Genomic DNA, 18,093 nt, shown 5'->3' with positions numbered 1-18,093 from the left:
TCAAGTAGAGGCATACTAGTGACACTTTGTTTGTTTATGTATTCACACATGTACTAAGTTTCCGGTTAATACAATTCCAGCATGAATAATAAACATTTATCATGATATAAGGAAATATAAATAACAACTTTATTATTGCCTCTAGGGCATATTTCCTTCAAACGCACCATCTATTACCTTTTGGAGAGTGGTGTCTCCTAGATTGGTTAGGTGTCGCTTGGGAGCCTCCGTCAAGATGGTGGAGCTGAACCAAGAAGTTTGTAAGGTCAAGGAGATCGCCTACTTCGTGAAGATCTACCCAAGTGAGGCAAGTCCTTCGTGGGCGATGGCCATGGTGGGATAGACAAGGTTGCCTCTTCATGGACCCTTCGTGGGTGGAGCCCTCCTTGGACTCGCGCAACCATTACCCTTCGTGGGTTGAAGTCTCCATCAACGTGGATGTACGATAGCACCACCTATCGGAACCACGCCAAAAATCCCCGTGTCAACATTGCGTTTGCTCCTTCCAAACTCTTCCCATTTATCTTCTTGCAAGTTGCATGCTTTACTTTCCGCTGCTCATATACTCTTTGCATGCTTACTTGAATTGTGTTTAGATTGCTTGACTAGTGCTAAGTTACTAAAATCTGCCAAGAATTAAAATTGGGAAAAGGTTAAGTTTTTATTTGGTCAAGTAGTATAATCACCCCCCTCTAGACATACTTTCGATCCTACACCAGGACCCTCATCGATGATGGCGCGGGACTCAATGTTCTCTCCGTCAAGACATTCGAGACGCTCCAAGTGCCCTACGACCAGCTCCTACCCACCAAGCCTTTCTCGGGGGTGACCAATGGCTCCACCGCCCCCCTGGGGCAGGTATGCCTCCCTGTCACCTTCGACAAGTGTAACAACTACCACACCGAGCTCATCGACTTCGATGTCGCCCACATCAGCCTCCCGTATAATGCCATCCTCTGGTACACGACCCTTGCCAAGTTCATGGCAACAACTCACCATGGTTACAATGTCCTCAAGATGCCAGGGTGCGGCGGCATCATCATGGTCGCCTGCGATGAAAAGGATGTGGTGTGATCCCTTTAGTGCGCCTACTAGGCTGCGGCGATCGAGAACTCTGACAATGAAGGCGCCATCCTGCCTCCTAAGGCCACACCCAAGAAGAAGCAGCTCCTCAAGGGTCGTCAAGAGGTTGGGGCACCTGCCAATGGTGCCTCAGGCCCTGCGCCCGCTGCTGGGGCGCCCTTCCCTCTCGCATAGGAAGGCGCCCCCCTTAGGACAGGCTCGGGGGCTCTCGTCTGGAGGGCTCTGACCTGACCAGCGCGGTGAAAGAGGTGTTCGGGCACCACTTGGCGGCGTGCTTCGACGCACGCCCCTGGAGCAGGGTGCAAGACACGAAGCGCCAGGTGCACGAGAAATCATCACCAAGGCAATCCAGGAACTTCAGGAGGCGCGAGCCATGCGCAGCGAGCGTCGCCCCACATCACCAAGTGCAGCCGCCACTCCTGACATGGGCTCCGGGCTGCGTGTCTGCGTCGACATCCTGGGCCTCAACAGGGCCCCTTCAAAGGGCCTCTTCTGGCCGTCCCAAGTGGGGGTTATCCCTGCAACTACGTCCGCATGCCGTTTGGCCTGTTGGATACGAGCGCCACGTATCAGCGCCTCGTGCAACGTGCGTTGGCAGCTCACGAGGCCAGGCGACATGCGGTCATGTTGGAAGAGATTCCAGGCCCTCCTGAGCCTCCCAGGTCTCTGGAGCCGCCCAACTCGTGAAGGGCAACTTCTGTAGCACACGTCTCCAGCTACCTCGACGCTTCTACAACACTGGTGCCAGGTGACTTTTTTGGTTTGCTCAGTTGAGGCCGCCCCTCGGGCCGCATTGTCCTCGATCTGTCAGGGACCGCCTTCCTCGGCTATATTATCTCAATTAATGTACCCTAAATCAGTTATGCTTTAGCGAGCTACTTTGGTTGTTAACCTTGCATCTGGATATGCATTGCCTCTGAAGTCACCTTTGCGAGCCTTGCACGTTGGTGGCTCTCCCCTTGAACGCCCCGTGCGAGGGGGCTACCAGCACGACGCATGTGCTTGGGTCCGTCCCTGCAGCGCTGTTAAATCTATGGAAGTGAGCTCTGGCTCACGGGCCGGCACCGTGTACGTCACCTCACCAGGTCCTTAGTGCCTTCGTCTTCCCACAGAATGATCATGAGCAGACAAGCAAGAGCACATTGCCTCTTGTGTTTCATGGCTAACTAACCCGCAGGGGCTTCAGGAGGCAAGACCCCGTGATTGCGATGCTCGAGCTTCGACATTTTGCAAAAGGCTAAGTAAAATTTGCCCTAAACTCCGTGTGACAACGAGTATGGCCTTTACCATGCGCTTCCGCTAGGCGAGCCATTCCTCTTTTGCGCAAATCGCTTGCACGTTAAAAGGGGGGTGAGGGAGTCCTGGATTCAGGGGTATCCGGACAGCCGGACTGTATACATTGTTCGGACTATTGAAGCGTAAAGATACAAGACTCAAGACTTCGGCTCGTGTCCGGATGGGACTCTCCTTTGCGTGGAAGACAAGCTTGGCGATCCAGATATTATATTTCCTTCCTTGTAACCGACTCCATGTAAACCCTAGCCCTCTCCGGTGTCTATATAAACCGGAGAGGATGGTCCTTAGAAGGCCGATCACAATTACAATCATACCATCATAGGCTAGCTCTTAGGGTTTAGCCTCTATGATCTCATGGTAGATCTACTCTTGTACTACACATATCTTCAATATTAATCAAGCACGAAGTAGGGTTTTACCTCCATCGAGAGGGCCCGAACCTGGGTAAACATTGTGTCCCTTGCTTCCTGTTACCATCAGCCTAAGACGCACACGTCGGGATCCCTACCCGAGATCCGCCGGTTTTGACACCGACATTGGTGCTTTCATTGAGAGTTCCTCTGTGTCGTCACTTTGAGGCTTGATGGCGTCTTCAATCGCTAACAACATGGTCCAGGGCGAGACTTTTCTCCCCGGACAGATCTTTGTGTTCGGCGGCTTTGCACTCCGGGCCAATTCGCTTGGTCATCTGGAGCAGATCGACAGCTACGCCCCTGGCCACCAGATCAGGTTCGGAAGCTTGAACTACACGGCGGATACTCGCGGAGACTTGATCTTCGACGGAATCGGCCCTGTGCCAGGAGCGCCGGACAGTCATGATGAGCATGGCCTAGACCTGCTGTCGGACAATGCTCGGAACATCATCCCTGCAATAGCCCCTGATCTAATTCCGGAACAGGTTGCGTTGCCCAAGGACGGAGGGGTAGACCCCGCCCTGCAGGCCGCATACTCATCGCCGGTGGAGCCGAACACAGGTCTCACCTCTGTGGAGACCTATAACCCCGGGCCCCCGGACTCGTATCCGGTTGTTGGTTCTGATCCGCATGCCCTCGAGCCAGATTGGGCTCCGGTAATGGAGTTTACCGCTGCGAACATCTTTCAGCACTCGCCCTTTGGCGACAAGCTGAACTCATTAAAGTCTCTCTCTTTGTCAGGAGGCTCTGGGCCGAACTATGTCCGGCTTGAGTGGGAAGCAGGTGACGAAGGAATTCGCTGCCCACCCACCACCCACTTCATTGCCACGGTCGATGATTTAACTGACGTGCTTGACTTTGACTCCGAAGACATCGACGGTATGGACGACGATGCAGGAGACGTACAGGAGCCACCGCTCACAGGGCAGTGGACAACCACCTCTTCATACGACATATATATGGTGGACACTCCAAAAGAAACAAATGGCGATGAGGCAATGGAGGATAACCCCTCCACGAAGAAAGCAAAGCATGGGCGTCACCAGCGCCGCTCCAAGCCCCGCCAAGGCAATACCAGCACCGGAGAAGAAAACAATCCGGATGGTGCCGACGATGAATACAACCCCGATCAGCCCGCCTTTGAGCAGGCTGAGCAGGAAGATGGGCAGGACAACCCAGACGAACATGCGACAGATGGGTATCCGGAGGAGGACAACTACATGTCTTCCTCCGAAGACGAGATTAGCCTCAGCGACGACGAGTTCGGTGTGCCCGAGGACCCCGCGGAGCAGGAGCGCTTCAAGCGCCGGATTATTGCCAGTGCGAGAAGCCTGAAGAAGAAGCAGCATCAGCTTCAAGCTGATCAAGACCTGCTCACAGATAGATGGACAGAAGTCCTGGCAGCCGAGGAATATGGACTCGAGCGCCACACAGCTGACCGACCGCCTCGAGGTCGGGATAAAATGGCATATCAGCCCGAATACCAGCCTGCACCCCCGCGCCAGTTTACTACGGCCCGGGGCAATGCTCAGGACCTGCGTGATAGACTGGATAACGCCGCAGGACAACCAAGATCGATCTACGGATCACGGGGGCACGCTGCAGCACATGACGATGACCGTCATACCGGATACACTAACAGCAAATCCGGCCGGGCCGAGGCGCAGCCGGACTGCATCGTGACATAGCCCGGCACAGAGGCCCCGCACACCCCATCTGCTTCACCGATGAAGTAATGGATCATGAATTCCCAGAAGGGTTCAAACCCGTAAACATCGAATCATACGATGGCACAACAAACCCCACGGTATGGATTGAAGATTTCCTTCTCCACATCCACATGGCCCGTAGAGACGATCTACATACTATCAAGTATCTTCCCCTTAAGCTCAAAGGACCCGCCCGGCATTGGCTAAACAGCCTGCCCGCAAATTCCATCGGCAGTTGGGAAAACCTGGAAGACGCATTTCTTGACAACTTCCAAGGCACATATGTGCGACCTCCGGATGCCGATGACTTGAGCCACATTACTCAACAGCCCGGAGAATCAGCCAGGAAATTCTGGACTCGGTTCCTAACTAAAAAGAACCAAATAGTTGACTGTCTGGACGCCGACGCCCTGGCGGCCTTCAAGCATAATATCTGTGACGAGTGGCTCGCCCGACACCTCGGCCAGGAGAAACCCAAGTCCATGGCAGCTCTCACGACACTAATGACCCGCTTTTGCGTGGGCGAGGACAGCTGGTTGGCTCGTAGCAGCACTACACCACATTCTGGCACTTCAGATGTCCGTGATAATAATGGCAAGCTACGGCGCAACAGACACAAGCGACGGAACAACGGCGACAACACTGAAGACACGTCGGTCAATGCCAAATTCAGCGGATCCAAATCCGGTCAGCGGAAGAAGCCATTCAAAAAAAACAATCAGGGACCGTCCAGCCTAGACCGTATACTGGAGCGCTCATGCCAAATTCATGGCACCCCAGACAAGCCAGCAAACCACACCAATAGAGACTGCTGGGTATTTAAACAGGTCGGCAAAATAAACACCGAAAACAAGGACAAGAGGCTGCACAGCGACGATGACGAAGAGCCCCGGCGTCCGAACACCGGGGGACAGAAGAAATTTCCCCTCCCCCCCCCCCAGGTGAAAATGGTCAAGATGATCTATGCCACTCACATCCCCAAGCGGGAACGGAAGCGAGCACTACGGGATGTCTACGCGATGGAGCCAGTCGTCCCCAAATTCAACCCATGGTCAGCTTGTCCGATCACCTTTGATCGTAGGGATCATCCTACTAGCATCCGTCATGGCGGCTCGGCCGCATTGGTCTTAGACCCAATCATCGACGGATTCCACCTCACGCGAGTCCTTATGGACGGCGGCAGCAGCCTGAACCTGCTTTACCAGGACAAAATGCGCAAAATGGGCATCGATCCTTCAAGGATCAAGCCCACCAAAACCACCTTTAAAGGTGTAATTCCTGGAGTAGAGGCCTGTTGTACGGGCTCTATAACATTGGAAGTGGTCTTCGGATCTCCAGATAACTTCCGAAGCGAAGAGTTAATCTTTGATATCGTCCCTTTCCGCAGTGGTTACCACGCACTGCTCGGACGAACCGCATTCGCTAGATTCAATGCGGTACCACACTATGCATACGTCAAGCTCAAGATGCTTGGCCCACGTGGGGTCATAACAGTCAACGGAAACATGGACCACTCTCTCCGTACAGAAGAGCATACTGCAGCCCCGGCGGCAGAAGTACAATGCGGCCTCCTCCGGCAAACCACCAATCCAGCGACGACAACCTCAAGCACCGTCAAGCGAGGTCGGAGTACCCCGCAACAGGATCACCATGCATGCCAAGAGCATGACTAGCAGTCCGTCCTCCGCTCAAATCCCATCAAAGCAGCATTCGTGCCACGCGTACACAATTACGCACTCAAAATACCATGGGCACAGGCGGAGGCGCAGCAGTGGCTCAGTCAACAGTGCGGTATAACCGCCACACACCTTCGTAACCTTTCCTTTTACCTTTCAGGACATTGCTTTAGTTTAGCTTCTCTAGAAGAGCCGGATTGTCGGACTTACATAGGAGAGAAAACCAAGGAGGCAACAGGCTTTGGTGCACAGAAGGAAATACCCAGGTGGAATCTATTTACGATCGTTAAACCTGCTTTATCTATCTGTACGTAGCCGGCCCCCGGATAGGATATGTCAAATAATCCTATTTATCTCCGCTTAATGCATTCATTGTAAACATACGCCTAAACGTATTACTCCCTCCATTCCTAAATATAATGTGTATAGTTTTTGGCACGGAAATTAAAGAACACACATGGAGGGAAAATTTCACAAGCTTTGGGCGACACTACACATGACTAATTGACATGATAAAATAGAGGAGCTTGCATGATATAAGGAAATGTAAACAAATCCCTCAAAAAATTATCCAAACGGGTGGTGCATCACAATACACCTTATATTTCGGAATTTTTCTCAAAAATCTATACACCTTATATCAAGGAACGGAGGGAGTATTCATCAATGGGAGATCATATATAGCGTCAGCTTATTATTCTTATTTGAGCATTTTTTCTTACAAATGTCTATTTGATATTGCATCTGTACACTTTGGTACGTTCAGTTTGCTAGGGGCTTCTTATGGCGCCCCATAATACGGCAAGACAAGTCCGAACACTTTCAACAGTGCGGCACCCCAAACTTATAGCATTATATGCATCAGCTCCGAATCATGTCTTGGGTCTACAGTTGGGATAGCCCGGCTCCCTTGTTTTGGTGCCTTATGTTCCATTATATCAGCTAAGGTAGCGCAGGGAGAACTACCACGATTGTGCCCCGGTTCTTCCGGACGAGCACCTCAGTAGAGAAAGCCAAAAACTGACCGGCATGATGTGGCGAGAGCTGGTCGCTGTTCGAGAGGTCTTAAAATCCTTAAAGATTTTTCCTCTTTAGGCGATAATTCGGCTTCGTCCGATCTAGGCGTATATAGCGCCCCAATTCGGCCTTCCGGATTCTAAGGGCTTCGCCGAAATTTAAAATTGTAGACTTTTATGGCTAAGTGAAGGTTATAAAGCCGCATAGTCTGATTGCCTTGTTCGCTGCGTCGGACACCTCCTTAAGGGACCAAACATTTGGATAAAGAGTGTCCGGGTTTTCCACGAACACCCCAGTACTAGTTGCATGGGGGCGGAAGCCGACGACTGGCCTACTTTTAGAATTTTATAAACAGCCGCACAGAAGGTAATATTTTAAATAACAAAAGCGCTACATAGCGCAAGTAACTTCGTCTTTCAAATTACAAACATGACAGAAGTGAATTCATTCAAAAATTATGTCCTTGGTACATTCATTGGCCACGAGGTGAGCACCCTTCATAACACCCTCATAATACTTCTCCGGAATGCGATGCGGCTTGCCCTCTGGCGGCCCGTCCTTCACCAGCTTCTCCGCATCCAGCTTGCCCCAATGCACCTTCGCACGGGCAAAGGCCCGGCGGGCACCCTCAATGCAAACGGATCGCTTGATGACTTCCAGTCACGGACAAGCATTCACCATCCACTTGATCAGGCCGAAGTAGCTGGTGGGCAGGGGCTCACCAGGCCACATCCGGACTATGAAATCCTTCATATCCACTTCGGCCGCCTTGTGGAGTTCGACCAACTGCTTCAGTTGGTCACTCAGAGGCGTTGAATGTTTGGCCCCAACATACTGGGACCAGAACAACTTCTCTGTTGAGCTCCCCTCCTGGGCACGGTAGAACTCCGCCGCATCTGATACGCTGCGTGGCAGATCTGCGAATGCCCCTGGAGAGCTCCGGACTCGGGTAAGTAAAAGAAACACCTCCTCCACATGTTTGCTTTGCATAAAGAATTTCTTACCCGCCGTTATCTTTTTGGCCTCCTGGATTTCCTGCTGTGCCTTCTCGGCTTCGGCCTTGGCGTCTTTTATACTTGCAAGGGCCCTCGCAAGCTCGGCCTCTTTTGCCTTAAGCTCATGCTCCACGAACTCGAACTTCTTGCCGAGATCCTGGAGCTCTTCTTGTACCTCGCCCACTCGGGCTTATTGCTTTTTGTGCTCCTTGCGTTCCAAGGCCGCCTTGTGCTCGGCCTCGGACAATGCTTTCTTGAGAGACGCCACTTCGGTGGTGGCCTCTGTTACCAAATCACGACCGTTGGTAGTGGCCGTCGGAAGTGAGTTCATTGCCGAATCACTCAAGGACCCGTCCGAAGACGACACCTCAGGATGGACTCTGGCCGGACTGCATACAAGTTCGGCATTATAACAAAACTATGAAGCAAAATTACGATGGAGTGCGGATACTTACAATTGCACTAGGGGCTTCTTCCTGGGCAGCCACCCCTCCTCGCTATCGGCGGCGGTGGCGGAGTAGTCCGGAAGGGACACCTTTCCCTTCTTGGACGTCCCAGTCTTCCCCACCGGGGCGGACTTCCTCTTTTTCTCCCCCCCCCCCAATACGGGGAGGTGGAGTTTCTTCTTGTTTCCCCCTGCCTCCGCGGGAGGAATCTGCCTCGTCTTCATCGGACGACGAGGGTATGACGGCCTTGCATCGGGGGCCTCTCCTGGTCCCCTGGTCCGCCCTCTCAGGCCCCCCGTCCTTTTCAGATGGGGCGGCCTTCTCTTCTTCTTCTTATTCCCCTTCGGGGAGGAGTATTCCTCGTCCTCTTCGGACGAGGCTTTTGGCGCAACCTTACGTCGGAGACCCTTTCGGATCCCCGGGGCCTTCTTATCGGCCTTCTTCTCCGGCCCCTTGTAGGGCACCGGGACCAACATCTCCGTCAGAAGAGCATTAGCTAGGCTTTCTGGCAGGGGAGCCGGACAGTCAATTCGCTTCACTGTCTCCACATAATCCTAAACAAATATACACAATCACTTAAGGCTCCCCATGAATATATTGGGAAGAACCAAACCAGGTGGCAGCCTGAGAACTCACCTGAATAGGATGCCGTGCGGCATGGAGCCCACGGTCCTCAGATATGGGAGGAGGTACTTTGGAGGCCTTGAACAACACCTTCCACGCGTTTTTGTGCTTCATGCCGTAGAGCCTCTGGAGCGTCTGGTGTTCGGCCGGGACGAACTCCCACAGATTGAATGCCCGCCTTTGGCACGACAGAATCCGGCGAACGAGCATGACCTGGATCACGTTGACAAGCTTGATGTTCTTGTCCTTCATGCCCTTGATGCAGTTTATGAGTCCGGTCAGGTCTATAGGTTCGCCCCAGGACAGGCCCTTCTGTTCTCACGAGGTGAGACGCATGGGGGTTCCAGATCGGAACTCGGGATCCGCCGCCCAGTCGGCGTCGCGCGGCTCAGTGATGTAGAACCACCCCAACTGCCATCCCTTCACGGTTTCCGCAAAGGATCCGTCAAGCCAGGTGACGTTAGGCATCTTACCCACCATGGCTCCTCCGCACTCCGCTTGCTGGCCGCTCACGATCTTTGGCTTCATGCAGAAGATTTGCAGCCACAAGCCGAAATGAGGCTTGATGCGGAGGAAAGCCTCGCATACGACGATGAACACCGAGATGTTGAGGACGAAGTTCGGGGCTAGATCATGGAAATCTAGCCCGTAGTAGAACATGAGCCTGCGGACGAAGGGGTGGAGTGGAAACCCCAGTCCACGGACGAAGTGGGCAAGAAACACGACCCTCTCGTGGGGTCCTAGAGTTGGAATGACCTGCCCGTCGTCTGGTAGCCGGTGCGCTATGTCTACGACCAAGTATCCGGCCGCCCGAAGACTTGCGATATTCTTCTCCTTCACGATGGAATCCACCCATTTACCTCCTGCTCCGGACATGTTTAACTGTGCGGAGAAGACTTGGACTAGGGCACTGAAGCTCGAGGAGGCAAGAGTGGGTAGAGGAGGAAGAAGGCGTGGGTAAGAATGGAGAACTCTTATCCCTTTATAAAGGCGGCAAAAGTGGTGCGCCTCCCCACTAGCCTGTTGAGAATCGCTTACTTCCCAAGCGCCACGATTGATAGCACGGGGGGATTACCCATACCCGTATTGATAAGAATCCTGTGATAAGGGGACACGATCTCTGCTTTGACAAGACGTGTCAAGGAAACCGCCTCGCAATACGCGTTGTGGCTGGTTGTGGGAAAACGTTTCGAATAATGACCCGACCGTAAGGACATGTCACGTTGTTTAAAAAGTTGTCAGCTGAAGTATCATTCTCTCTACGGTGATATGTGAAGATCATTTTGCGGATCCCGACATGGCCTACGTGTTCGATAATAACCTTAGAGTATTCGGAAGGAGGAACCCGCCTTGCAATGCCGAAGACAAGACTGCGCACCGGACTCATCATCATTGAAGCCTGGTTCAGGGGCTACTGAGGGAGTCCTGGATTCGGGGGTATCTGGATAGCCGGACTGTATACATCGTCCGGACTATTGAAGCGTAAAGATACAAGACTCAAGATTTCGGCTCGTGTCTGGATGGGACTCTCCTTTGCGTGGAAGACAAGCTTGGCGATCCAGATATTATATTTCCTTCCTTGTAACCGACTCCATGTAAACCCTAGCCCTCTCTAGTGTCTATATAAACCGGAGAGGATGGTCCTTAGAAGGCCGATCACAATTACAATCATACCATCATAGGATAGCTCTTAGGGTTTAGCCTCTACGATCTCGTGGTAGATCTACTCTTGTACTACACATATCTTCAATATTAATCAAGCAGGAAGTAGGGTTTTACCTCCATCGAGAGGGCCCGAACCTGGGTAAACATTGTGTCCCTTGCTTCCTATTACCATCAGCCTAAGACACACAGATCGGGACCCCCTACCCGAGATCCGCCGGTTTTGACACCGACAGGGGGGCTGAGCATCACGACTCAGGAGCTCCTATTGGCTCTCAAGCTCTCACCCCTTGGCCTTGACCACGGCATCGCGACCTGGCATAGCAGCGGCGGCTGAGCCCCACTCCAGGGTTGGGTCCTGAGAACTTGGAGCATTATGACGAGCAAAGGGAGGGGAATCACCAGCCTCACGGGGGAATGTAGGGAGAAGGACGTGTGCCTGTCGGCGCTGACGTTCGCTCGTCCGCTTTCTGGAATGAAATGGACACCAATCTCCTCACGCGCCTCTAGCGGGGGCTTATTCTAATCCATTGCAGAGCAGGCGGCATGAACAAGGTCAGGAGCCCCAGGGAAGCTCGCCTCCACGGTGAAGAAACCACCATGTGACGCAACCTCGCCAAGCTAAGTTATCCCACGCACGCTAGCGCGAGCCCTGCCTCTGATATTTTATCCCTTCACGACCTCGCTCGGATAAGGGGCCCCCTTTTTTAACCTTTCGATGGTCGCTTAAGCGCCAAGGGGGACCTCCTGAGCATCGCGCCTCAGGGGATCTTACCGGACCTAGGGTCGCTCACCTCCTGGACTTGTGCACGGCATCGCGACCTGGCATACCAGCGATGGCTGAAGACCACCTGGGGACTGGGTCCCGCCAACACAGAGCAACACGATATCACAAGATCAAAAAGGGGACCAATGCCCAAACGAGGAACGCGAATATAACCAAAAGCGTGAGCCAAAAATGTCAAAATAAAGGCACAAGTGTTGTGGTTCTTACACCCCCCTCGGGGCCCTTCTTGGTTTTGATACAGGGAGTGAAGCAAAAGAAAAGACCGACGGGAGCCACGGCTCAGGAGGTTCAGGCTCTAGCGTGGCGCCCTCCTCCTAGGCCCAGGCGCGGCAGCGCAGCTGCTCGGTGTAGTTGCCGTCACTTAAACTCTTGCCAGGGGAGGTGCCATCGCTGCTGGAGGTGTCACAGACAAGGCCAAGGGCAAGTTCGTTGCCATGGGCCTCGCTACCTCGCCGACCAGCAGAAGGGTCGCCACCGCGATGGCCGCCCTTGGGGCAGCATTCCAGTCGCTCGCCATTCTCTCTAAAGACCTTGAAGAAGAGCGTCGACGCCCCATCATACTCGAAGTGGAGGGCGTGCCTCCCCTTCGAGTTGCAGGCGCGGGCAATCGCCCCCATCCCCGGGTCATGAAGACGTCGCCGGAGAAGACAACCTCAAGCTCTGTCTGTGAAGCCCGGCCGCAGCAGTTGTCATGCTGCAGCCAAAACTCGACGGGCCCCCACGATGGTATCTCCCCTGCTAGGGACCGTGGGAGCCGGATCCATGTGCGCGGTGGCATCGCCGCCCACAACACGAACTCATGGGCCATGCCGCTGTCATGGGCCAGCGGGCAAGGTGGTCATGTGGCCGGCATTTGCTCTCCTTCTCGGCTTCGCCCTCTGTGGTTGTCCCCACGAGCAGGATCCTGTGCACAAACACTTTCACTAATGGGGAACCCCGGCGGAGCATACTCGCACCAGGATTGGACAGCTGCGGGCGCTGCGGTGGCCTTGCGAGGGCGACAACATCTCTTCTTCGGCAGAAGAAGCTCCGGTTCCTCTCGCTAGGCCTTGCCATTCTCTTCAGTCGAGAACCTCCTCACCAGCGCCATTGTCACTCCGGCAAGGTGGCGGCGCGACGAAGCTGAAGGAGGAGCGAGCAACAAGAAGATGAAGATGGACTAGCGGCTTCACATCCCTCGCCCTTTTATAAGCAGGGGGAGGCTAATCGGCGCCTCTCCATGTCCCAAGCAATGATGGCCCTGCTGCATGCACCAAGCATTTGTCAAGTCGAAGTAGTTGTCGAGGCAACTTAGGGGAGCGGAGGCGCCCGCGCCCTATCGAGCACCATGCGTCAGCCTGGCCCGCAGGCGATTGGGGCCCGTGGCACTTCGCCCTTGCCCCTTGGCTTCTCCTCAAAGCCAAGTCCGAGCGTGCATTGGGCCCGGGGGCTACTGCCGACGTTCTAGGAACCAGAGTAGCCAGACTTGTCTGCATGCGGCCCACAACATGGCTCCCTCGACGGCTTGGGATGGCCCATTGGCAAGATTATCAAGACAAGACCCTCGCGAGGTCCCCTTAGCCTTGCGAGACGGACGACACCAAGACCTCCAGAAGGAGTGGCCTCCCCAGGCTGCCTCCTGAGGAGCGGAGTTTTCTATGCAGGTACCCAGCTCCACGAGGTTGCGGTGACGCAAGCCATGACGATGGCCAGGCGGGCGCCAGCGGGCGCAGAGAAGACAGTTTCCCCTTTGGTGCTAAGGAGGCAAGGACAGGCGTGGGTTTCCGAGGAATCTGTCAAAGGTTTCCATTCCGGTTCAACGAGACCAAGACCACGGGCTCGGCAGGATGGAGGTTATCGCCGAGCCCACCGCCGTGTCACGACCAGAAGCTTTGCAGGAAAAGACCACATTTCATCAGGATAAGATGTACTACTCGTCCCCTTTCAAATTGGCAGTTGAGGGATCCCTTCCCGCCTACGTTTTGGGAAAAGAGGACCATGGCCACTATAAATATAAGTTAGCCACCACCGTAGAGGGGGATCAGATCCGAGAGGTTGACTCATTCCTCACCTCCCGAGCCCTCGCGAGGCAGCTCAACCACTGTACTAGTTCATCCTCAAACCTCCTCGTGAGGCCAATCCATCCCAAAGCAATGATAAGGTTTTACATCGCGAGGTGGCCCAAACCTGGGTAAATTGGTGTGTCCATCTTTCTCCTTGCTCGCGCGAACCCGGCAAAACTAGGCTATAGGACAGCGAGCTGGAAACTTGAGAGGTTGAGTTCTTCGCGTACGCCTCAGAGTTTGAACTTTTGTGGGCCTGCGGAGCCCTGCATCCGACAGCCTTCACCATACGCGACCGCCGCACCGCTCCTCCTCCTTGCCACGTGCCCGTACGCCGCCTCGCTCCTCCAGCCACCTCGTGACGACGCGCGCCGCGGCAAGCACACCCATCTTGTCTGCAACTTCTTCTCCCAAATCCACCACCGCGTTCTTCGATTACGTGGCGGAGCTTCCGGATATTGCTAGCAGATTTTGGGAGGTGTAGGGAGAAGTGGAAGGAGAAATACCACTCTGCAGAGAGACAGGGGCCAGAGCGCCATCACCAGGCGGAGGTAGGAGAGAGGGGAGTTTGGGCGGTGCCCCTCCTTGGTGCGCCGCGTTCGTGCACGAGCGAGGGCTCGAGAAGGGAGTCGCACATCCGTGCAATACTGACCTCCTCGCGTGCAGGAGTGGGGGACGCCCAGATCCGGGCCAACGCTGCTGTGTGATTCCAGGTGCTCCGACCAAAGGAAGCAGCCGCGGGACCCTTCACTCTGGTCCCATGTCGTCTGTGGCCGAGCTTGGGTTTGGGTGGACGGAAGGGAGGACGGCCGAGGGACGAGAGGGCGAACTAGGGATTGGGGACGAACTGTTGACATTCGCCGGCAACGGCTCCAGTTCTCATATATATACGAACAAAATAGAAGTAAGATTTTCCCCAATACGTGGTTCTCACACCATCGTCACTCATTTTATTATTGCCCAGAGACAAAACAATGATCCTGGCGTACTGTGGGTGCCTACAAAATCGAAACAAGGGATTCAGGAGTAGCTTAGTTGCAAATCTCAGTAATTTCAGCGATGACTTTGCCTTACGCCCGTTCGGATTTGGTCTTGCTCACTCACGGAGGTGGTGAGGGGTTGAATTGGGTGTTGTACATTGTGCTCTGATTGGTTCCCGAAACTACCAAAAAAATTCTGCAAAATCTGCTCACCATGATCCCTAGTTCTTGCTTTCAGCATGAATCATGCCTACAGGTCTAAGGTGGCTATACAACACAGTACAACGGCCATATCTTCATCGTAGGGCAAGTTTGCTCATAAAGCCTATTTTTTGTCTATTCCTTAGTGCTTGGCTAATTCAATGTTCAATTCTAGTCACTTACAACCACATATGAACTTAAAATCATGGTTAATTTTTTTGGTAAGAAGCAACAGATGCAAATTCATATGGATTATCCGGCATATTTTTGTACATAGATGGTTTTTTTTAGGGATTAGATGGTACATAGATGGTTTGTACATAGATGGTTGGTGTTTGCTTATTGTACACACTTTGTAGTCTTCTCTTTCCTTGTATGATTTATGGCATTTTTTTGATTTCTCTTTGCGACCAACTAATCTGTTCTTTTTAGTTTTTAGGTTTTGATTTTTACCACAAAACAGTCAATTGCATGCAAAGCATTATATACTTGCTTACATCTCAACACAACCTGCCTAAAAAAATAACAAGAAAAATGAAGAATTTTGGTGGTCTGGGGGCAGGAATTTGTTTTTTTCCGTGTGCTTTTTTTTTGCAGGGGGTCCATTAATTTTTACAGAGGATGCAGTGCCCAAACAAGAAGATCCATTAGACTTTTTTCAGGTAAGAATATCACATAGCCATAAAGAGTTAAGCAACTTTTTTGTGTTTTGTCTACACCACCCCTCATAACCCTATTTCTTGTTTTTTGATCTTCAAATCCCAACAGGTTTTATGGGCAAGCAGTCCCCTATTCTCAAGCAACTAAACTTCATTTTTCTCAAGTAAGCTCATCTCGGGCCCCAAAGAGCCTCCCAGTTAATTTGTTTCTTCCCGCCAAAAAATGGAGTTTCAGGCTGAAACTTATATGCATTTTTTTCTGCATTTCTTGGGAGGACTTTATGGTTTAAGAATCAATGTATTCGATCTCAAGCAAGAAAAGCTTCAACATCCACCACAAGGTAAACTTCACACAACCCCTAAGAGCATTTTATTTTCATGCCTTCCCTTTGTTTTTTGCGTGGATTTAGATGGGATTTGCGTATGTACCACCCCTTCTCAATCTGTTTTCATTAGGTTACAAGCTAGTTACCAACCCCCATAGTGTTAGGGTATTATGTAAACTCACAAATCATGCAGGCCATAGTACGAGTTGCTACCTTTTTCAATCTCGTATTTTAAAAAGAAAAACCTAGAGTTTGCCTGGATATACCATGCAAATTGCTTAGATTAGATCACAAGTTGCCTGCAACCACAAATGCGCTTGCCAAGGGGGACACCAACTTGATGTTCCACAGAATATAGGGCGACATCCCCCCCCCCCTGGAATATGTAAGCAATTGACTTCTCTCTACTAGCAGTTGCTCATTACTTCCACTTTCTTTATCTTTTTTTTTCACGGCAAGCAAGCCAATCAGTTTGCTGCAGAATCTATGGAAATTGCATACAAAACTAGTGCGAGTTGCTACCTCTTTGAATCCCCCTTTATAAACAAAAACCTGGAGTTGCCTGGATCTACTACACAGTTTGCTTTGATCGGAGCACATTTTTGCCTAAACCTACGAATGATATGGGAGTTACACAAACCTCTAAGCAAAAGAGATGCCCCACAACTTTTATTGCTAGATCATGTTTTTCTTCCTCTATGGCAGGAACCATTTTTTTTGACTTTTTTCATCAAATTAAACTCCTAAACCAGGGGGTGGGGAGTTCTTAAGGACGGGGGTAGAGGTTAGCCATGAGTTCATAGGGTACATGTAAGTCAGAGTCTGATGGGAGTTCTTTTTGTTTTTTTCTGCAGCTCTTTGTGTGCTAATGGCGTTCAAGCTATGGAACTAGATCTGGGAGGAAGAAGGTGCCCAAGAACGTTTTAGGACGCGGCTAGGGAGTTCTTTGTGTGCTAATGGCGTTGAAGCTATGCAACTACTCCCTCCGTCCCATAATATAAGAACGTCTTTTACACTAGTGTAATGTAAAAAACGCTCTTATATTATGGGACAGAGGGAGTAGATCTGGGAGGAAGAAGACGAGCAAGAAACAAGATAGACTATATCTGGGAGGAAGAAGAGGAGCAAGAAACAAGATAGGCTCTGGTAGGCAGTGTGTGACGCCCCCGATTCAATCGTACACTAATCATGCACGCAAACGTGTACGATCAAGATCAGGGACTCATAGGAAGATATCACAACACAACTCTAAAACATAAATAAGTCATACAAGCATCATAATACAAGCCAGGGGCCTCGAGGGCTCGAATACAAGTGCTCGACATAATCAAGTCAGCGGAAGCAACAATATCTAAGTACAGACATAAGTTAAACAAGTTTGCCTTAAGAAGACTAGCACAAACTGGGATACAGATCGAAAGAGGCGCAGGCCTCCTGCTTGGGATCCTCCTAACTACTCCTGGTCGTCGTCAGCAGGTTGCACGTAGTAGTATGCACCTCCAGCATAGTAGGAGTCGTCGTCGACGGTGGCGTCTGGCTCCTAGACTCCAGCATCTGGTTGCGACAACCAGAAAGAAAGGAAAGGGGGAAAGGGGGGGAGAAAGCAACCGTGAGTACTCATCCAAAGTACTCTCAAGCAAGGGGCTACACTACATATGCATGGGTATATGTGTAAAGGGCCATATCAGTGGACTGAACTCCAGAATGCCAGAATAAGAGGGGGATAACTAACCTCTCGAAGACTACGCTTCTGACAGCCTCCGTCTTGCATCATGTAGAAGAGAGTAGATTGAAGTCCTCCAAGTATCATCGCATAGCATAACCCTACCCGGCGATTCTCTCCTCGTCGCCCTGTTAGAGAGTGATCACCGGGTTGTATCTGGCACTTGGAAGGGTGTGTTTTATTAAGTATCCGGTTCTAGTTGTCATAAGGTCAAGGTACAACTCCAAGTCGTTCTGTTACCGAAGATCACGGCTATTCGAATAGATTAACTTCCCTGCAGGGGTGCACCACATAACCCAACACGCTCGATCCCATTTGGCCGGACACACTTTTCTGGGTCATGCCCGGCCGTGGAAGATCAACACGTCACAGCCCCACCTAGGCACAACAGAGAGGTCAGCCCGCCGGTCTAAACCTAAGCGCACAGGGGTTTGGGCCCATCGCCCTTAGCACA

The sequence above is a fragment of the Triticum aestivum genome, chromosome 1B, assembly GCF_018294505.1.
Source record: "Triticum aestivum cultivar Chinese Spring chromosome 1B, IWGSC CS RefSeq v2.1, whole genome shotgun sequence".
Taxonomy (NCBI): Eukaryota; Viridiplantae; Streptophyta; class Magnoliopsida; order Poales; family Poaceae; genus Triticum; species Triticum aestivum.
This window is presented reverse-complemented; position numbering follows the sequence as displayed.